Genomic DNA, 23507 nt, shown 5'->3' on the forward strand with positions numbered 1-23507 from the left:
ATTCAACACACATAAAACGGGATAAAACGAATAACGCAAATAAACACACGCCTAAATAATGGATCGATTCATTTAAAAACACATAACTAGTATTCCATTGGATCATATCGGATCCGAAAATAGATTACTTAGCCGCTAAGTAACTATAAAATGATACAATTTAATACCAGATTTAGATAAGTATTAAAACCGAACTTCTTATAAAACACCCTATGAGAAAATAATGTAAAATATTTCGTCTCTCGAGAATACTGGTTTTGTTGATTTATCGAAACAATTGTTGTATCGAAAATTTTGCGCCGGGCCGAACACGGGTCAAACCGTAATCCGGATCGAAAAAGTCAAAACACGGAAAATGTACAGAATATCCAGATTAGGTTAGAAAGGAGTTTTTGAAAGAGTTTCGGGTTGTAAAAACATGAAAACGGTTAAAGTTGGACGACTCCGGCTTTACAAAATAATTTTGTAATTATTCAGAAAATAATTAATAAATTCATAAATTAATATAAAATCATATAACAGTCCAAAAATTTCCAGAAAAATATTACAATTATCTATATTTTATCCTGAGCATATAAAAATTAAAATACTCAATTAATATCACATATAAACACCCAAACATCAATTCCAATTATCATATAATTCACTAAAATCCACATAAAGTCACATAAATAATTCCAAATAATTATAATAATAATTTCTAATAATATGGGATATTACAATCTACCCCCCTTATAAGGATTCCGTCCTCGGAATCAGAAGAAGAAAGCACTAAGGGTCTGGTTACCAACTTCCCACTCTTGAATACGCAACTTTTCTCAGAATTTCCAATAACACTGTAATTCCTTATACCACACAGTTATCATGAAAGCTTCACTCTGCACCTTGTTCCATCCACCTCCTTTAACCAACTCTTCAATAGAATTACTTTTATTGATTGCGAGAAAGAAGAATAGAGAGAACGATAGAGAAAAAGAAAAAGAAAGAGAGATAGAGATAAATAGAGAGGGAAATAAAGAAACAGACTGGCTTCGTTATATGCCACCGATATTCTAATCGCATTACAATCCACTGTTGCTGTTGGTAATCCCATTACCTATCCTTACTTGGACTTGACAAAGATAACTCAGCTTAACTTGATTGGCATACATTCGAATATTTTAAATAATAAAATCATGGAATTCTAAAGAGAAAAGAATTTTATATCATAACGGATGTCCCACGATTGTGGTTACGAAAATCTGAATTTGAGAAAAAGTATTGTTGAAATAAGAGAATAACTGAGAGATCAATATGATCAAACGAACTTGGTATTGTGTGTCTAATTTGTGACACTACTAAAGGTTTTTAACCTTCTTGTAGTCACAACACACATAAGTGATGGCGTCCCATCCAACTCCTATCACACAGACAGGTATACCTTGTGTCCCCTATAGTTAGGGTTGTTCATCTCAGTCAGAATAAAAGAATATAAAAGGAATTCAAAATCAAATAAATAAAACTGAAAAGATTTCAAATCTGATATTTCTAAAGGAAATGAAATCCAGAGAACAAAATTCTAGCGTAAAATGAATAAACGGGTGTTAGGGAATATATCTTCTAACTGATATCTCTTTTTGAGAGATGACAAAAGAATTTATAAAAAGAGAAGGTATTGCCAAGGTCTTAATACTTATCTTCTATCTGAACTCTTCTGTTGACTCGCCTTCTGATTCTAGACATTTCTTCATGTTCCATGGATATCGATAATCTTCATTATCGTCAAATCATAGTAGCCTCGAAAGATTCCACCATAGAAGTTTGCAGCTTCCCGGAGTTCCATCCAGCTCAGCATAATCGTCTCAAACGAATGCGCCTATCTTAGCTTACTCGTTGGTACTATATCCGATAGTCCAACAGGAACTTGATATGAGCTCAAACGTCCTCACATATCTATACACAATTCTACACACTCTCGTTCCTAGTTTACTATAACCTCGGCTCTGATACGAACCTGTAACGCCCCAAATACGGGGTCAGAGGATTTGGTCGTCACTATGAAACCTCAATCCAAATCAACATGTTTAATCAATAAACAAATTCCAGCTGAAGATATTTACCATAAATGACCCTAACCTAATCCAAGATCATTTAAGGTTACAGTTCTAGAAATAAGAATTCCAAATACCACAAATAATTTTTTTCACTTTCTTTTAAAATTCTTTTCAACAAGTTCCAATTCAATACTAACCCGCTAGTATAACTTTGAAAAGAAGTATACTAGGCCCAACTATAAAATAACACAATTATAATATAATATAAACAACTTTACACAATAAAACTTACACTAGTCCGCAAACCTGGACCAACCATCTTCCAAAAGCTTCTTCTTTGCTTTCTCGAATTACGCATCTAAACAACGCAAGTTAATCCTCACTGGAGGTTAAATTTGAAAACAGGCAAGTATGAGTGAAAGAAATGCTCAGTAAGATCATTGTAGCATATATAGGGTCTTTTGATATAAAACACGCGTCTGTAATAGAGCAGAACCTTTAAAAATTATAATTGCCGAATCATAAAATTTTAGTTGAGGAACCCCATAATTGGTTCCTTAATGGTATTCAAAACCATTTTGATATTTTTGAGAGAAATGCTTCAGCAATACTTTGAATCTTGACGAGAATAAAAATCGTAAAGTAGTGTTTACAGAAATATCATAAACAACATAATATGAAACAATAATTATGGAATGAATCATAAACTTCATTCAAAACCGAACTCTTTAAATTAATACTCATTTTATTATCATATGAAATTAGATATCAGTACGAACTTTGATGCTCACAACATCCCATACTGAAGTCAACATCAATCATCTATACTAATACCACCTTTGATATTTAACAACAAACTAAATATCCATATCGAGCAGAAACTGAATCAAAACTGCATTTTACCGTTAATCCAAAACAGAACAGTTGATAAATCATTTATTCTATGAATATCAAAAATGATATGACAATTTAAATTGGGATCGTTCTCCGACGGACGTACTATCAGATGTTGATCAGCCCGTGTGATAGCACTGGTTCATGATTCGTAGAAATATGTCCCCAAAAACACGAGTACTCAAATAAAAAGGCAATATACCTGCCTGTGGCAAAAATTGTGTCATAATATTTCATATGACACTTAGAAATAGCCCTCCGTTGGACCGTCCGTCCCGGTCACTTACGCATTTATGATCCAATCTTAAAACTTTTTATTGAGAGGGGTCATAATAATCGACACCCGAAATAATTTTATTCCCCCATTTACTTGGGTAGGAATATTCGCAACCAAATCATCTTTCTCAAAATCCAAAACATTTGTAAATTCGGTAATTTGATAAGTAAAATCACTTAGCTATTCTAAACATAGAATAGCATAAGAGTACTTGCATAAACAGAATCATTTAATTCAGCGATATGTAAAATATTTATCTATTCCGAATTGAGAATAGGGAAAGCAATACTTGCATAATGAGATTCAAAATAAATATCACTTGAAAAATAAATGATGATAGGGATACTTGCCTTTGGGTTTTTAGCAGTTAGTCACACTCGTATAAACGCAATTATCTCATTCTGGCATCTCAAGGCATCACCATCTTCTACATCGCTAAATCTCTGATCTGCTGCTCATGCAGTGCTACAACCCAGGATTCCATACTATTCAATCAACTCTTCATCCATTCCATCTGGTCCTGATCGCCTTGAAATACTCGTATCTATAATTAAAATATATAACTTTAATCATCTAATCGATAATCACTCGACGAACTGCGCGTCAATATCCTATCGTCTATCCATACGATAGCCCGCACATAATTATAACAGTCAAACACAAGAATTCTGACTCACGTACCCACATAATTCACATAACATATAAACACGTAATCCACGTATCACATAATTCATATCACATATGACTCGGTTCGTCAAAACATTCGACTCGGTGTGCTTAAAACTGAAATCGGGTCAAAATATGATTTATCGATCAATAATTGACTCAGAATTGCCTTGTAAAACAAGCGACCTTTTGAGACAAAAGCATTTGGGTCTCGAAAGTATTTTTAATAGAAGCAGAATATTTTTTTGAGTCTATACGCGTTCGTTTCGTATTAAGCGGACGAACGGTTTATTTATTATGAATAAAAGAAGAATAAATCAATTAATAATAATATTAATTGATTTTTAAATACCAAAATATAAATTTTAAAAGCTCAAAATAATTTTTCAATCATTATCTAAGAAAAAACAGAATTAAAATGATTTTTTCATAATTTTTGGAATTAAAATCAAATTAATATAAATTATATATATAAACTGATTAATTATCAAAATAATTAGTCAATTTAAATAAATAATAAATAAATAAAATTTGGATTTTGAAAAAAAATAATAAAAGAAAATATTTTTTTTGGAATTAAAAATAATTCAGTTAATTATTAAAATAATTAACCAAATTAATTTTGGAAATTAAAAATGATTTTTTTTAGGAATTAAAATTGAATTTTGATTTAAAATAAAATAAAAACTGCAGAAACATGTTTTTGGTTTTGGAATAGGGGAAAATAGAATCTAAACCGGGTTGTTCAATCAGGAAAACGGGTCGGGATGAATTGGATCAGGGTCAACAAGAACTCCCACCGGAAACTGGAAAAAATCCAGAATTCGGCGTCGAGTTCCAGCCACCGGATGGAATTCCGGTTCCGATCCAAACGAAACGATTTCGATCGTTTCTTCCTCCCAGTCTAACCATTATCTAACCCGGAACTCAGACAACACAACAACTTCAACAACCCATTTACAGTCACCAATTCCGGCAATTACCAGCATTAAAACCGGCCACAACTCGAGTTTTCCAATCAATCACCTAAATCGTTCGAAACTCAACCAAAAACAACGCTACATATGTCAAATCGAAGCTCAGGATACATATAACCGAACCCAATGATCATAATCAACAACAAATTCAAGAATAATCTAAAAATTAAAAATAAAGAAACGGCTAAAACAAATTACTCGACTTTAGTAATCCCGAACTCAAACAATACAAATTTATACATAAATCGACTGTAAACAAGCCATTAAAACTATTCATATCATCAAAACGAACCAACAATTACTCAATTACAAACCCCCAATTCGAATACAAACCCTAGAAAATCAAACTTAACAATTACCAATTGTTTGGTGATTTTGATGGTGGAATCAGATGGCACAGATCGAGAGCTTCGATTTGGGTATTCAAGCTCCAAAAATGGAAATCGGAATCATACGAATTCAAGGGATTTAATTCTTGAACTCAAGAACACCCCCAAGAACACATTCTTGATTTTTTAAATTTTCTAAAATTTTTAATAAAAACAATAAAATAACAAAATCTGTTGTTATTTATATTTTTGAAAAATAAATACCCCTAAAATCAATTAAGGGTGTTTTTATTCCCATAATTAAAATAATTAAGCCCCAAAATTATAATTACGGGGAATAATTTTTTTTTAAAAAAGCAGTAAAATATAAAATTCGTATCAAAATTCCCCAAAAATTGTGAATAATTCGAAAATGTAGAAATACTGGGTATTTGATATACGATTGATTTTATAAAAATAAAAACACGAATTTTGTGGGGTTTGACGTCCTGGTGGGGTCCCGATCCGTTTATTTTCGAAAAACAAAAACGATACTTAAATTAACCGATTAACCCAAGCACATATAAAATACATTCAACACACATAAAACGGGATAAAATGAATAATGCAAATAAACACACGCCTAAATAACGGATCGATTCATTTAAAACTCATAACCAGTATCCTATTGGATCATATCAGATCCGAAAATAGATTACTTAGCCGCTAAGTAACTATAAAACGATTCAATTTAATACCAGATTTAGATAATTATCAAAACCGAACTTCTTATAAAACAACTTATGAGAAAATAATGTAAAATATTTCGTCTCTCGAGAATACGGGTTTTGTTGATTTATCGAAAAGATTGTTGTATCGAAAATTTTGCGCCGGGCCGCACACGGGGTCAAACCGTAATCTGGATCGAAAAAGTCAAAACACGGAAAATGTACAGAATATCCAGATTCGGTTAGGAAGGAGTTTTCGAAAGAATTTCGGGTTGTAAAAACATAAAAACGGTTGAAGTTGGACGTTTCCCGGCTTTACAAAATAATTTTGTAATTATTCAGAAAATAATTAATAAATTCATAAATCAATATAAAATCATATAACAGTCCAAAAAATTCTAGAAAAATATCACAATTATCTCTATTTTATCCTGAGCATATAAAAATTAAAATACTCAATTAATATCACATATAAACACCCAAACATCAATTCTAATTATCATATAATTCACTAAAATCCACATAAAGTCATATAAATAATTCCAAATAATTATAATAATAATTTCTAAAAATATGGGATATTACAAACTATATTCAATAATTCTTATATGTTAGGAAATGAATAACACACAGGGGGGGGTGAATGTGTTTTACTATTTTTATGCTTTTCTTGAGCTTTTTATTGTTGAACAAGGTAAATTAAATTTTGTAGTGAAATGTGTTACTGCATAAAATAAACATGCAATAATAAAGAACACAGATCTTTTTAAAACTCATTTAATTTTTATATTAAAATAAGAATGGTTTGCTACAAAATTTCTAGGCTCTATGTTGATAAAGAGCTTAGCTTCTTCTTGAGAGTGTTACAAGATTTTCTAACTTAATTGTTACTTCTGACTAAAAGACCAGTGTTAACTTTATAATTGAGAATTTGGCTTGTCGAGATCTCTAGTCTTCATATCTTCACTTTGACTTATCGATAACTTAGAGTTCTCTAGTGAATTTTGACTTATCGATATCTCTGAGTTCTCTAGTGGAATTTGACTTATCGATAACTCAGAGTTCTCTAATGAATGTTGACTTGTCGATAACTCTGAGTTCTCTAGCGAATTTTGACTTATCGATATCTCTGAGTTCTCTAGTGAAATTTGACTTATTGATAACTCAGAGTTCTCTAATGAATGTTGTCTTGTCGATAACTCTGAGTTCTCTAGTGAAGAAATGGCTTGTCGATATCTTCAATCTCCATGTCTTCAATTTGGCTTGTCGATATCTCTGATAGTTCTCTATAAGCTTTTCTGACTTCTTGATAAGTCATTTGGAGTTCTCGAGTGAATTATCTATAACACTAAATCTGTTACTTGTAGAGATCTTGACTTAGAGTATTTTTATCCAAACAGATTTATTCAACTCCAAGCTTCTTCAAAATTCTTCTAAGGCGTGACCTTCTTGATCTTCTTCCAGATAGAATCCTTAGGCTTGATACTGTTTTAACAAAAAGACTCCAGACCGCTCTTTTACATTTTTACAGACTTTAATTGTTACAAGTATAAATGCAAACTAAGATTACAATACAACTTACTTAGGGTTGTCAGTATGACTTAGTCTTGTTAAAGTATAGGCATGTCTTGCACAACAATCTTCCCCAATTTGTGAGAAGATTGCTTAACACAAATTCATGCCTGTTAACAAGTCTAACCCCAAGTTAAAACAAAATGGAAAATGGAATTAATACATAAAACTTGATAGAATTACAACTTTTATACATTAGGAAATTTACAGTGTTTGGATGGTTACAAGTATCAGGTAAAGAGAGTTTTTATTTCTGCTTCTTCTCTAAGAACATCCTTTAAGTGATCAAGAATCTCAAGTTCTTCTACTATAGGTGTCCCACTTAGAGCTTCTACAAGTTTTTGTCTTGCTATCTTTGGATAATTACTGTCTAGTAAATCAATCCTAAATCTTGAGAATCCACCAACTTTGATGTTTAGAAATTTCCCATCCTTTGAGATTCTACTCACTCCTTTGGCCTTGAGCTCTTCTGATCTTTTTATGAACATCTCAATTTCCTCATCATACTTCCTCACTCTTTCTTCATATTCAGCCTTTTTTTTCTTGTTTCCTCCCTTGTAATCAACCATTCAACTATAACTGATCTCCATGCCCTTGTAGCAGTATCCTTGTCCTTTAGCAAACTTATTATTCTCTTAATTTATGTGGGAGAAAGAGAATCCATTAAATAACTGTCAAGGAAGGTGAATGACCCATCTTCATTGAAAATTCTAACTTCCCTAAGAGATACAACCCAGACACTGACTATTTCCTCAGCAAGTTATTGAAAATGATCTTCATCTGAGATGCACCAATTCAAAGGTAGAAAGTCAGATTACTTCAAACAGTTCCAGATGGCCCTTTCAGTGACTTCTCCTTTCTTTGTAAGCTTGGCTTTCTTAGGCTTTTTCCCAACAGATTTGAGATTGACTTTTAGTGAAGGTTTAGCTAAAGGTAGGACTGAGATTTTCTTTAGAGATGTTTGGCTTGTGGTGATTGGAATTTTTAGGAAAGAATTAGCAGTTTGCTTGAATAAAAATTTAGGCTTTGAGAATTTAGGTGGTTTGATGTTTAAGATATTTGATGTTGAAGGTTGAGCTAAGGTTTGAGTTAGTTGTGTTTGGATTTTTAGGGTTTGGAATGATTCTGAGCCATCATGATTCTTTTTACTCCTCCTCTCACTTCTTCTCTTCTTTTCCTCATCTTTCTTATCATCCTCCTTCTTCTTCTCTCCACCCTTGTTGTCGGATGTCTTAGTGAATTGACTTGGATTTGAGCCAGAAGGATTTTGATCATCTTTCTTCTGCTCATCATTATCCTTGTCTTTTCTTAGATTATACTGTGTATTTGGCAGCATGGTGCTAGGGTTCACAACATATCTCTCCAAAATATTTATCATCTCCACATCTTGATGCTTCTTGTTCTTTTTGTGCTTCAAGTTAGACTGCAATGTCATGATCAGCCTCATGTTTGATCTGACACAATGTTTGGGAACAAGAAGATGTCTGGCTTATTTGGTCATTGGGCAGATGTAAACTACTCCTTGGTTTGGATATAGATAGGCTTCTGGAAAAGCTTCTATCTGTGCCTTTTTAAGCTCTTGGAGAAGTTGAGTATCCTCTTGAATGATTGGATTTACTCTGTCAATCATCACATCAAGTTCAGATGCTCTTAGAGTTTGGAGATTTGTGAGAGTCACCTGAATGCACCTGTCTACACCTCCATCATTGATGTTCATGACAATCCTTATCTCCAGAAAGGTATCAATATTTACTACCACTACCCTTATGAAGTTGATGTTCTTCGCCAAAGCTTTCTTGCAGGTCACATAGTTGTTTTTAAGAGACACTCTTAGTGCTGCAAAAAGGTCATTAAATTCTTGATTTGATTTGGTCCTTCTGCAGCCCTTTGAAGTCTTTCCTTTCCAACATCAATTTGAGCACTTGAGCTTTGACCAATTAGAACAGTTTCTTTAGCCTTAAGTTTAGATTTGTTGAATTGTAGCCTCAATCTCCCCTTCAGTCTTGGTGACAAGCATGAGGAGGGGAGTTAGAATTTATGGCCTCACTTGTTCAGGTAGGGAAGGTAGTGGTATGTTGAGTTTTCCCATGATGGCTTCCAAAGCAATAGAGTTCTGCATTTAAAGATGCTTGTGGGAGTCCACCAATGTCTGGATATAAGATTTTTCACTCTTGACTAGAGAAGTCAAGGCCTGTACTTGCGCATCAAGGGAAGCATTGGAGGTCTGCAATTCTGGGACTTGGCTTTGGAGAGATTGAATTTGTAGATTTATAGAAGTGGATCCAGGCTGATAAGAGCTAGTGGATATTGAGGAACCAGAGGTTGCTTCTACAGCCTATTTGATACCATCCATGAGCAAGGCTTAAGGCTCATATCTGCTTTGATGAAGTTGCTCCAACTTGACCTTTGTGTCGTTTGAGGGAGTGATTTGCTGTTGGAACACTGTATGAAGAGAGATGAATGATTGTTTGAGATTTTTGACTTCTCTTTCAATAGATGTAGGATCCATCCTTGACATTTGCTCAGCAAAGTGCTTGAACTTGGAGGTGATCTGTACTTGGGATGGTATAATCTCATCCATTTTATCCTTCACTGGATTCCTGATCCTATCTTCAAGACCAGTTATCTTGATTTCAAGAGCTTTACCAAAAAGATGAAATGTTTTGAGTTGATCTTTGTATACTTCTGTAATTGCAGCATATACATCTTGTGGAGTTAAGGCTTTTGTATTACTTCCTAGAATAGTGATGTATTTTTCCCTAAATCTGGCCAAGACTTGATCCATCTCTAATACAAAGTCCTGTGAGAGCCATGCATCCACATTTCCATCTTGTTCTGCATCATTTATAATTTTCCCTTTTTGCTTCTCTACTTCTTCATTGTATGTAAGCATGATAGCTTGGTAATCTTGATTTCTAATGTTTGAAATCAGTAGATGCTATGAAATGTTTTCCAATCCGGAAATTGCTCAACTAGTAGATCATCTATATATGTGGGTTGAGAGCCAGATTCTTGTAGCCAGTGAGATAAAATGTGTGGTTGTTGAAGTTGTTAGGCGGATGGTTGAGATTCAGAACCACTTATGACTAAAGTCACAGTTTTACTCACAGATTGCTCTATGTTGATGACATTGTGTAGTCCTCCACTAATAGTGGGAACCTCCAATTGAATTGAAGGGGATTTGACTGGGTTACTGTCATGTACACCGGCCTCAAACCCTTGTGTATCTTGCACCACACTGTCACCTGAATGTGCAATAGTTGCCTCCCCCATAGAAGGATCTTTGGAAATTGTACTCTTAGCATTAACTGCCAAAGCAATTTCTGCTAGGGTTTTGAGGGGAGTCGATCCTACATGAGGAACCTCCAATTGAATTAGAGAGGATTTAGATAGCTCCCCCTCAGGAGTACTACCCTCAAACCTTACAATCTGTGAAGACTGATTTGCACATGAAGGTGCATTTGGTATCTCCATGGGGTCTTCAGTAAAAACTGATGAATTCCCCATGGTCTTGATGGTATCATCAAGGTCTACCCCAGCAAGTAGCCTCTCACCATCTGAATGAAGTGTCTGGGTGGTGAGCAAAGTTTCTTAAACCAAGTCACTTGAGTGAGCTTGCACTTGAGAATTGAATTCAAGTGTTGTTGGTAGAGAAGAAATTTGAGATATGAGAGATTGTTGTTCAGCTGTGAGTGTTGGCAGCTCCCCCTGAATGGATGAGGGAGCTTCAAAAGATGTGCTCTCACTGTGTGCCATCCTTATTTCTCCTACCATACACTTGAATTGCTTCAGGTACAGGCTGTGCAGATTCTTTACATGGTGCATTGGGGAGAATGCTCTTTTCAATAGATACATCCTGTTGAGAGGATGCATCTAGAGTCTGTGTAGTCCCTATTTTTACAACTGCATCCTTTTGGGAGGATACAGAGGTGGCTTGAGTGGTCAGCTCAGTTTGCTTACTCTTCTTTGATCTCTTGACCAAGGGTGACTCAGTTTCTATTTGATCATCACCACTCTCAGTTAAAATAGCTAAAGTTACCCCATTTCTCTTCTTTTTACTCACCTTATCCTTTTGAGAAGATGAGGTGGTTGGTTTCCTAGCTTCTACAGGTTTTGAAGGAACAGGCTCAACATGGGTAGGTTCATGTGGGTGTGCCTGTATTTGTACTTCCACAGGCTCAGGAACCATTGTTGTACTAGGTTGACTTGCACTTGTTCTCATGTCTAGCATAGGATAAGGATATCTCTTAAATCTTTCAATCATGAAAGGTGTTAATCTAAGACCCACCTGTACCTTATTTTTAGTAATAAGTGATCCAAATAGAATTTTGGATACTTGTTTACAATTTCCAATTAGTGACCTATCTACTCCTTCAAGCATATGTATGTCATTAACTTTATGATTTAAAGCAGACATGATAAATCTAGGAAGGAAGATTTCTTTACCTCTTGACTCCAATGGCATTGTCAGCCTAGTACTCAGCTCATCCAATATGTAGTGTCCTATATTGATCTGTTTCTTATGAGCCATGGAATAGACCACCTTCTGGACAACACTGGATATGTTGTCAAATCCTGACTTCCTGCAAGTGAAGGCCCTTATTACTGAGTTAAACAAGAAGTACCACTCTCTCCTCAAGTTCTTCTTGCTCATGCTTGCCAAGTTGATCTTCTCAGAATAGTTGATAAAGTCCATAAATTCATAGACTTCATCTTGAGTTGGGATCCCTACCACCTTGTCAGTTGGAATGTTCAAGGCCAAGTTCATGTCAGCTTCAGTTATTTCTACCTATTGTCCTTTGATTTGATAGTTGAAAACCAAGGTTGAAGATTGATCTTCATGAATAACTGTCCTAGCCACAGCTGAGTTCCAGAAGTCACCCAATACATCCAGATACAGAACTGGGTTAGCTGTGAGAGCTCCAACAAAATAGGTTTTAGATAAGAACCTGACAAAGCTTTTGAAAGCTTCGGGAGCTTGATTGGCATCTAACAATACAAGAAAGTTGGTCTCCTTGGGGATGAAAGGTGCAATATTGTTGGCTGTCATTGATATAAGTATGAAGTTTAGTGGGTAAAAGAAATTTGTGAGAAATGAGGAAACACGAGAGAAAAATTGGTTTTGGATTGAAAGCTAGGTCACTTGAGATCTCGAAAGTTGTAAGTATGTATATGTATCGAGATGTCTGGGTATTTATAGTAAAAGCAAATGACTTGTCGAGAACTCAAAAATAGACGTTTGGAATTAGTCTATCGAGAAGTCATTTTAAGAAATGAAATTACATATCGAGAAGTCATTTAAAATTACACTTATAGAGAACTAAAAATTGACTTATCGAGATGTCAAATAAATACCCAGTTTATCCAAAAATAGACTGAATTAATTCCAACTTTTATTTGAATAAATTCAAGATAAAATTATAATAAATTTGCCAAAAGTGTTTTACCAAAATAATTTACTAAGTTAAATTATTTCAGTTTTGAGTTATTAAGAAGTCTAAATATATACTTGTAGAGTACTCTGTGAATTAACACTACTAGAGAACTCTACAAGGACTTATCGATAAGTCATAATAAATCTTATCGAGGGGTTGTTTGGTTCAGAAGACAGTATGGGTTTGGAATAAGGAATCGGGTTAGACTGGTATGGGGTTGAGGAATCATTCCTGATATAATGTGTTTGTTTCGGTGCTGTAATGAAATCTGTTTGATTTAGATATATTTGATTCAGTGATTAAATCAAACTTTTATATATTGCATATGTCGAATTTAAGTTAGTTATACAACTTACAAATAAAAAAAATATGTGATTAAAAAATTAAAATTTTAAATTTTAATGTTAATTCATAACTTTAAAACAAATAAAATAAAATATTACTAATTTTTATTAAATAAAAATAAGTACAACTTATTTAAGATTAAACAACATAATATTTAAAATATATGTTTTAAGATTATATTTAACTTTATAAATAAAAATAAAATAATGAAATTTAATTTGATACCTCATACCCCTCTTTCAAACCCACATCCCCACCAAGGTATGAAATCTGATTTCAGAGAGGTATAAGGAATGGGTATCAGATTTCAAAAATAGTAAACCAAACACCAGGTATGGGTTTAGAATGCACGAAACCCATACCTGATATCAGAAGGAGTCGAACCAAACGTGCCCTGAGAAGTCACTCGAGAAGTCAGTGAATTGACTTATTGAGAACTCACTCGAGAAGTCTTAAAATGACTTGTCGATAAGTCAGTTAGACTTATCGAGAACTCAGTTCTCTCTACACTTTTGAGCAACTTAATTCTGCCTTGTGTTAATTTTACATATTAAAGATGTAAATTAACAACTGAGCAGTTTACTTAGAATTTGAAAAATTCCAAGCTAAAATTTTTGTTTTGAAAAATAAATATGCAGAGATTTCTGAAGTATTAATAATTCATATTTCATTTAATTTTCAATTAAATCAAATTAATTTTGATTTACTAGAAATTAATCTGCTGCAAAATATTAGCAGAGCTCTTGCCTTAGGATGAAGAATTAAGTATTCCAATTTCACATACAAGTCTAGTGAAAGTTGCTTTATCCAAAGGTTTAGTAAAAATGTCAACTAATTATTTTTCTGTTGGAACAAAAATGAGCTCAATGGTACCATTTGTAGCGTGTTCTCTAATAAAATGGCACTTTACATCTATGTGCTTTGTTCTAGAATGATTAACTGGATTAGCCACTATAGATATGACACTAGTATTGTCACACATGATAGGAATTTTGTGTAACACTAGGCCATAATCCATTAGCTGATTTCTAATCCAAAGCACTTGAGCACAACAACTTCTTACAACTATGTATTCAGCCTCTGCTATAGAAGTTGATACAAATTGTTGTTACTTGCTATACCAGGATACAAGTCTTTGACCAAAAAATTGACAGCTTCCACTAGTACTCTTTCTATCAACCCTGCATCCAACAAAATCTGCATATGTGTAGCCAACAGCTTGAAAACCAGTTCCCTTAGGATACCATAATTCCAAGTTTGGAGTCCCCTTCAAATATCAAAAAATCCTCTTCACAGCCATCAAAAGTGATTCTTTTGGATTGGCTTGAAATCTTGCACATAGACATGTTGCAAACATGATGTCTGGTCTACTAGCAGTTAAGTAGAGCAATGATCCAATCATTCCTCTATAACTTGAAATATCTACACTCTTGCCTTTTCTATCTTCATCAAACTTTGTTGATGTAGACATAGGTTTAGAAGCAGGTGAACAATCAACCATACCAAACATTTTCAATAAGTCCTTGACATACTTAGTTTGGCTGATAAAGATCTCATTACTTATTTGACTGACTTATAGTCCAAGAAAGTAACTTAATTCCCCCATCATACTCATTTTATATTCACTTCGCATAAGCTTAGAAAATCTTTGGAAAAGCTTTTCATTTGTAGAACCAAAGATGATATCATCCACATATATCTGAACTAGAATCATATTTTCCCCATATTTCTTGTAGAAGAGAGTCTGGTCTATAGTACCTCTAGTAAAACCATGCTTAGTAGGAATTCTGACAATGTATCATACCAAGCTCTAGGTGTTGTTCGTATATTCACGACCAAGAAAAGAAGTACTGGATTCGGCCTATTTTGGTCCATATAGATCCTTGAGTAATTTGTACACAAAATTTGGAAATTCTGGATCTTCAAAGCCAGGTGGCTGTTGCACATAAACTTCTTCTTCTAACTCACCATTTAGAAAGGCATACTTGACATCCATTTGATATACTTTAAAATTTGAATGTGCGGCAAATGCAAGAAAAATCCTTTTTGCTTCAAGTCTTGCAACTAGGGCAAAAGTTTTATCATAATCAATTCCTTCTTTTTGTGAGTAGCCTTTTGCAACCAACCTTGCTTTGTTTCTGGTAACTATACTATTTTCATCCATCTTGTTCCTGAACACCCATTTTGTTCCAATAATGCTTCTATTCTTTGGTGCATGAACTAACTCCCAAACTTTGTTCTTATCAAACTGATTAATCTCATCTTGTATTGCAGATATCCAATCAGGGTCCATTAGAGCTTCTCCAGTTTTCGTGAGTTCTATTTCAGACAGAAAGCATGCATGTAGGCACTCATTAGCAGTTGCACTTCTAGTTCTCACACCAGCAGTAGGATCACCAATAATTGCTTCTCTAGTGTGACTCCTATCCCACTTCCTTGTATGAGTTTGTTGACTTATACCTTCATCATTCTCTTCATTATTGGTATGACTGCTAGATCATTCTTCTCTTTCTCCCCCTGAGTTTGTGCTATCAAATTCAGGTGTTTGAGATGAGCTTCCATTCCCATGATTTTCCAATTCAGCAATCTCTTCATTCAACATCTGTTATGCATTGACTTAATCTTTACCATCAGAATCACTATCAATGTTGAGATTTTAAAATGTAAAGGCTTCAACTTTAGTTTCATCAAGGTATTCCAAGCCTGGACACTTATCATCATCAAAAGTCACATATGTGCTTTCCATAATCTTCTTTTGATCTATCACATAGACCTTGTAGGCAGTTCTTTCCAATGAATATCCCAGAAAAATAGCTTCAAATACTTTTGAGTCAAATTTTCCCACATATTTAGAGTTGTCTTTCATAATGTAACACTTGCTTCCAAACACATGAAGATGCTTTAAAGTAGGCTTTTTTTACACATGATTGAGTATGGTGATTTTCCATGTGCCTTGTAATGAGATATATGTTCTGAGTGTTACATGCAGTGTTAACAGCCTCTTCCCAGAAACTTGTTGGCAACTTGGCATCTTGCAGCATTGTTCTAGCTGCTTCAACTAATGTTCTGTTCTTTCTTTCTACTACTCCATTTTGTTGGGGTGTTCTAGAAGCTGAGAATTCTGGAACAATGCCCTTGCTTTAGCAGAATTCACTCAATGTTACATTTCGGAATTATGTTCCATTATCACTTCTCAATCTTTTTACATAATTGTGAACTTCAGCCTGTTTTTCTATCTTCTTAATGTTCTCAATTATGATGTGTGGAGTTTCATCTTTAGAGTGCATGAACTCTACCCAAGTGTATCTTGAGAAATCATCCACCATCATAAGTGCATATTTGTTCCTTGAAATTGATAAGACATTTACTGGCCCAAACAAGTCCATGTGAATAAGTTGCAATGGTGCACTTATAGAATTCACAGTTTTTGACTTGTGACTTGATCTTTTCATTTTTCTTTTTTGACAAGCTTCAAAGACTTCAACTTCAGCAAACTCCAGTTTAGGCATGTCTCTTACTAACTACGTTTTGACCAAGGTGTTAATTGCCTTGAAATCAAGTGAGACAACTTCTTATGCCATAGCTTGCTTTGTTCTTCTGATGCCTTGGCATAAAAGCAACAAATTTCATCCTTATTTATTGAGTCCAAGTCTGAAACAAATAATCTTCCTTTCCTTGCTCCTTTTAGAGCAACTTTACCAGTTTTCTTGCTGATAAAAGTGCATACTTCTTTGTTGAATAATACTTCAAAACCTTTGTCTGCAAATTGGCTAACACTGAGAAGATTCACTTCAAGACCAGCTACCAGTGCTACATCATCAATGACAATATTTTCAGAAATAATCTAGCCATATCCCATTGTGAATCCTTTGTTGTTGTCTCCAAAGGTCACCAAAGGGCCAACCTTCTCCTCAAACTGTGATAGCAGGGCCTTATCACCTGTCATATATCTGGAACACCCACTGTCAATGATCCATATGACTTTCTTCACTTTGCCCTGCACACAATGAGTTTAAGTGTGTTTAGCAACCCTAGCAGTGTTGGGTACTTTCTTCTTGTTAACTGAATTAATAGAAGTAGAATGAGTTATTTCCGATAAAATAGAATTCAATGATTGTTGTGTATTTTCCCAATTTGATGTAGACCCAAATTTTTTTTCTTTAAGGTCTACTCTCAGTATGTGGCAACTCTTCATCACTTTCAAGTTGCAAGGGATACAGTCAAACTTGTCACAGAATGAGTAGGGATCATTTGCATCTGCTTCATTGTATTGGCATGCTCCTTCAGCTGGCTTGCTAACAACATTTTTACAAATGTGAGTTAAATTATTAACAGAGCCACATTTTTCACACTTCTTTCTTGGAGCATCTGCAATATAAGAAAAATTATTGCTTTTATTTATCCCAATTTTCCCATTTTTATTTTTCTTCTTCTTTCTTGCATCTTCAGTCTTGGTTTCTTTGACAAGTGTCTTGGAGCTTTGATTATTCATGAGCTTCTCTTCAGCTTTGGAAGATGGAGTTGCTTCTGCATTTTTCTTCTCTTTATCTTCATCAACAATTTCTTGCTTGATAATCAACTCTTCCTCACTGAAATTTACTTCACATGCCTTAAACATAGGTGAATCAACCTTTTTCACGATGGTTGGAACATTTTCAGCTTCTGTTGCTTTCCCTTTGTCACCTATATTCTTCTTCTTGTTGTTCAAGGCATCATAATCAAGACCAATAGAAATGTTTGCACATGGCTTGTTTTTCTCATGATATTGTCCAATTAACTCAGATGCATTCTTGAAGGATTTCAATTTAACTTCATTCTTTTCCAGCTTCTCCCTTAGCACTGCTTTAATTTCACTTGCACACTTGAGCTTGTTCTTTATGTATGCATTTTCTTGTCTTATAGCTCTACCAACAACAATTCAGTTTCTTGTTTCTCACTTTCAAGCTTCTCATTTATCTTTGTCAATCTGCTAACTTCTTCATTAGCAGCAACCATACTTGTATGAATGTGAAACATTTATTTGATCAACTTTTCTACAGTTTCCTTATATTGACTCATATTTAAATCAAAGGTAGTGAGAGTTGGTACCTGTGATTTTGATGAGGATGATTCTCCTTGCTCCAAGGCCATTAAAGCATGGTTTCCAACTTCCTCATCTTCATCATTATCATAATCATCCCAACTTTTTCCCTCTGTAATATAAGATTTACTTTGATGTTTCTTCAAAAGAGCTTCATACTTTGTGTTGTGTTGTTGAATTGATTTGATGCTAATATGGTGTTAGGATGGTGTCCAAGGAATAAAGGCTCCTGAAGACAACTAGTTGCATCAAGAAGAGAAGGCAATTTCAGTTTTTCTAGAAGACCGGCGTGCCTGCACTGTGCTAGCGTGCGGCCGCGCCAGAGAAGCAGAATGTCAGCGCGCCCACGCTGGTGAAGCGCGCGGCCGCGCCAGGTCACGATTCCAAAATCCTGTTTCAATTAGAAGACTGTTTTTCTGGGCTTTTAGATTAATTGGGTTGCTATGTAAAGATAACAAAAAGACGTTTTTCATAACGGAGCTTAAGGAGAAGACGACAAGAAGACCTATAGCACAATTCAACGAAGATGAAGAAGATCTAGTTTATTCTTGAGAATCTTTGTTCTAAGTTGTAATCTTGGATGCTCATTTCTTATTTTGTTGAACCTAATACTCTGGATTACGTACTTTGTTTATTAATTGTTTTATAAAGACTACGTTTATTATACCATGTTTTCATCGGAACCCATGTTGATGATGAGTCCGATTATGGGTAAATCGTTATGTGGGGTTCTAACAGATTTATTTATGGATTTCTTTAGTTAATTTGTTTCTATGCCTTAGTGTGTGGTAATTGTATGATAACCTAGTATTTGTTATGCTTATTCATCTTATGAGCGTCGCGAACTTATAAGATAGTGTGTTAATCTTTAATGAAGCGAAAGTGAATTTAAGGGTTTAGAACTTGCCATGCTAGCACAGGTTCATGTATTTGATATGTATATTGCGTAGGTAATTTTAACCATCTTACTCGCCCTATGTAATCACGATAGATAACTTGTGCATTAAACCGTTATATTGTCAAATTCTATAGACATATAGGGTCTCAATATAATTGGTATATATTCAGCTTCTATCTCTTTTGTGGATGTCTGGTAGTATGTTATTCGTGCAACGAAAGTTAGCTTTAAGTAGTTTTGTGTTATCTGATTAATGTCATCACCATTACATGCTAAGGTTAAGAATGGAAAGGCTATTGAATGAAGTATTTAATGAAGTTAGAATCCCATGTTTGTGTTATATATTATTCAATTCTCTTTAATCTCTTAGTTAATGTTCTTTAGCATAATTCTCAATAGTTAATCGTAGTATAATCAAAACCCAAATTGTTATTTGTCTTAGCATTGAATAATAGCCATATCATTTTTGCCTAAGTGCATAAAGCATAAAGTTAACCTAACCAGTCTCTGTGGGAATGAACTGGAAATAATTATGTATTACTTATGATCGCTTATACTTGCGTGAATTATTAGCTCGTGTTTAGTGACTAACAAGTTTTTGGCGCCGCTTCCGGGGACTCGGTGTTAACTTTTAATTTATGTGTTTATCATCAGTGATCGTTAAAGTTCATTGACTCGGATATTGTTACTTACCTACTCTTTTCCTTGTCATGTTTCGGGTACTCTAGCGAGCGTGTATACATACGCTTTCGCGGGATCGTAAGAGAACTCTGGATCAAGCCGAGGATGAAGCTGTAATGATTCGAAGGGAAGTTTTTGAGGATGAAGAGAAAGTAGAAGAAGAAGAGAAAGTCGAGGAACCAACTTTAGTAGTGATGGGAGATCAAGCAGAAATTCCTAAGGCTTTGATGGACTATTCTCAGCCTAAGATCAATAATATTCAGTCGAGCATCATCAGACCAGCCATCTCGGCTAACACTTTTGAGATCAAGTCGAGCACGATTCAAATGATACAGAACTCAGTTCAGTTTGGGGGTTCTACGACAGAAGATCCCAACATGCATATCAGGGATTTCATCGAGATCTGTGACACTTTCAAGTTCAATGGGGTGACTGAAGATGCTATAAAGCTTCGACTCTTCCCATTCTCTCTGCAGGATAAAGCTAAGTGTTGGTTAGATTCTTTATCACCAGGGTCTATCACCAAATGGGAGGATCTTGCTCAGAAGTTTCTCACTAAATTCTTTCCGATGGCGAAGACTACTGCAATCAGGAATGCTCTTACTCAGTTTGCACAGCAAACTGGAGAATCTCTGTGTGGGGCTTGGGATCGATATAAGGAGATGCTAAAGAAGTGCCCACACCATGGCATGCCTGATTGGATGATTATAAACTATTTCTACAATGGTTTGGGCGCACAGTCTAGCCCTATGCCCGATGCAGTATCTGGTGGAGCCTTATGGGCCAAAAGCTATAATGAAGCTTATGAGTTGATTGAGATCATGGAAGCTAATGAATACCAGAATCCTACACAAAGAATGTTGCAAGGCAAGGTAGCCAAAATTCTGGAAGTAGATACAGCTACTGTTATAGCTGCTCAACTTCAAGATTTGATGATGAAAGTGGACTCTTTGGCTAATTATGGAGTTAATCAAATCACTAGTGTTTGTGAACTTTGTGCGGGGGTACATGAAACTGAGCAGTGTGCTATTTCTAGCGAATCAGCACAATTTGTGAGCAGCTTTCAGAGATCACAGCAGCAAGCTCCAGCCACTTATCATCCCAATAATCGCAATCATCCTAACTTCAGTTGGAGCAACAGTCAGAATATGGTGCAACAACCTTATCAGCCATACACAGTAAAGCAGTATAACCCTCCTAGTTTTTAACAACCGCAATATGCCCCTAGGCAATAACTTCAACTTCCGTAGTTACCGCAAGCTAATGAAAAATCTGAATTGGAGGAGTTGAGGCTCATGTGCAAGAGCCAAGCTATTTCTATTAAGAACTTGGAGAATCAGATTGGACAGATTATGAAAGCATTACTGAATCATCAACCTTGTACGCTTCCAAGCGATACTAAAGTGCCAGGTAAGAAGGAAGCTAAGGTGCTTGTTAAGGCAATTACATTGAGGTCTGGTAAGGTTGTAAATCCTGAAAAAGCTAAGACTCTAGAATCTGAGGTTGTGGCTGAAGAAGATGAAGTGCAGAAGGAAGCAGAAGTGGAACCAAGGAAGACTATTGTTGGACACACTCCTCCTGAGGGTAATACAGGGGAGACACAAATCTATCGTCCACCTCCATTTCCTAAGAGGCTGTAGAAGAAAAAGCTGGATAAGCAGTATGAGAAGTTTCTGGAGGTGTTCAAGAAACGTCACATCAACATACCTTTCACTGAAGCTCTTGAACAGATGCCTAGTTATGCGAAGTTTATGAAAGGTATACTCTCTCGGAAGGTGAAGTTTGATGATTTAGAGATAGTTGCAATCACGGAGAAATGCAGTATTATGCTGCAACAAAAGTTGCCTCCGAAGCTTAAAGATCCTCGAAGCTTCACTATTCCTTGCACCATTGGAAAAGTGTCATTTATCAAATTCTTATGTGACTTGGGAGCTAGCATCAATATGATGCCTTTGTCAATCTTCAAGAAGTTGGACTTACCGGATCCGAAGCCTACTTATATGACTTTGCAATTGGCCGATCATTCTATTACTTATCCACGAGGCATTGTTGAGGATGTTTTGGTCAAAGTGGATAAACTCATCTTTCCTGCTGATTTTGTAATTCTTGATTTCAAGGAGGATAAGAAGATTCCCATAATCTTGGGAAGACCTCTCTTGGCGACTGGCCGAACCTTGATTGATGTGCAGAAGGGTGAGCTCACCATGCGAGTGTTGGATCAGGATATAACTTTTAATATGTTCAATACGATGAAGTTCCCTATGGAAAATGAGGAGTTCTTAAAGATGGAGTTCGTTGATTCTTTGGTTACTTCAGAACTTGATCAATTGCTAAGGTCTGATGCCTTAGAAAAGGCCTTATTGGGGAATTCCGATAATGAACATGATGAGGGGGATGAGCAGTTACAATTTCTGAATGTTTCTCCCTGGAAGAGGAAGATGGATATGCCTTTCAAATCTCTTGGAATGGAGGAGCTGAACAAATCTCCTAAGCGCCTCAAACCATCTATTGAGGAAGTACCTACTCTTAAGTTTAAGCCTTTACCTGAACATTGGAAGTATGTGTTTTTAGGTGATGCATCTACTTTGCATGTTATTATTACATCTGACCTTTCAGGTAGCGACGAGGAAAAACTCTTGAAAATTCTGAGAGAATTCAAATCGGCAATTGGATACACGATAGCAGATATCAAGGATATATGCCCTTCTTATTGCATGCATAAAATTCTGCTAGAGGAAGGAAGCAAGCCTATTGTTGAGCAACAGAGAAGGCTAAATTCGATCATGAAAGAGGTTGTGAAGAAGGAAATCCTTAAATGGCTAGATGCAGGGATGATCTATCCTATTTTTGACAGTTCATGGGTGAACCCAGTTCAGTATGTGCCAAAGAAAGGTGGTATCACGGTGGTAGCAAATGAGAAGAATGAGCTTATTCCTACACAAGCAGTCACGGGGTGGAGAGTTTGCATGGATTAGAGGAAGCGGAACAAGGCCATAAGGAAGAATCACTTCCCTCTTCCTTTCATTGATCAGATGTTTGATAGATTGGCTGGGCATGAGTACTACTGTCTTCTGGATGGCTATTTGGGCTATAATCAAATTTGCATTGCTCCAGAAGATCATGAGAAGACTACTTTCACTTGTCCATTGGTACTTTCGCCTTCAGAAGGGTTTCTTTTGGTTTATGTGGAGCACGGGCCATATTTCAGAGATACATGGCTATCTTCTCTAACATGATTGGTCAGAATGTGGAGGTGTTCATGGACGATTTCTCTGTGTTTGGAGATTCATTTGATAAGTGCTTGCAGAATCTAGGTGACGTTGTCAAGAGGTATGTTGAGACCAATCTGGTTCTCAATTGGGAGAAATGTCACTTTATGGTGCGACAGTGTGACGCCCTCCAAACCCGGGTCAGAAGTTTGGGGCTCACAACACACACACCACAATATATAAACCTGTATATAAAATATTATATACAATGATCCTTCTTTACACAACCACGGATCGTAACAGGTTTAAGTATAAAAATAAGCCACAGCCTTAACTTTTATTACATCGTACCAAATCCCAACTAGTTCAACTTACAATTGATAATGATATCGTTATTACAATCT

The 23507-nt window shown here is 35.4% G+C and overlaps 1 non-coding gene across 1 annotated transcript; it reads right to left on the reverse strand.

Moving 5' to 3' along the window:
• Nucleotides 1-20478: 20478 nt before the first annotated feature.
• On the reverse strand, nucleotides 20479-20585 carry LOC141722812 (small nucleolar RNA R71). The gene has a single exon (XR_012575812.1). It is a non-coding gene; the product is annotated as a small nucleolar RNA R71 (small nucleolar RNA).
• Nucleotides 20586-23507: the final 2922 nt, after the last annotated feature.

Source organism: Apium graveolens, chromosome 4 (genome assembly GCF_009905375.1).
Source record: "Apium graveolens cultivar Ventura chromosome 4, ASM990537v1, whole genome shotgun sequence".
Taxonomy (NCBI): Eukaryota; Viridiplantae; Streptophyta; class Magnoliopsida; order Apiales; family Apiaceae; genus Apium; species Apium graveolens.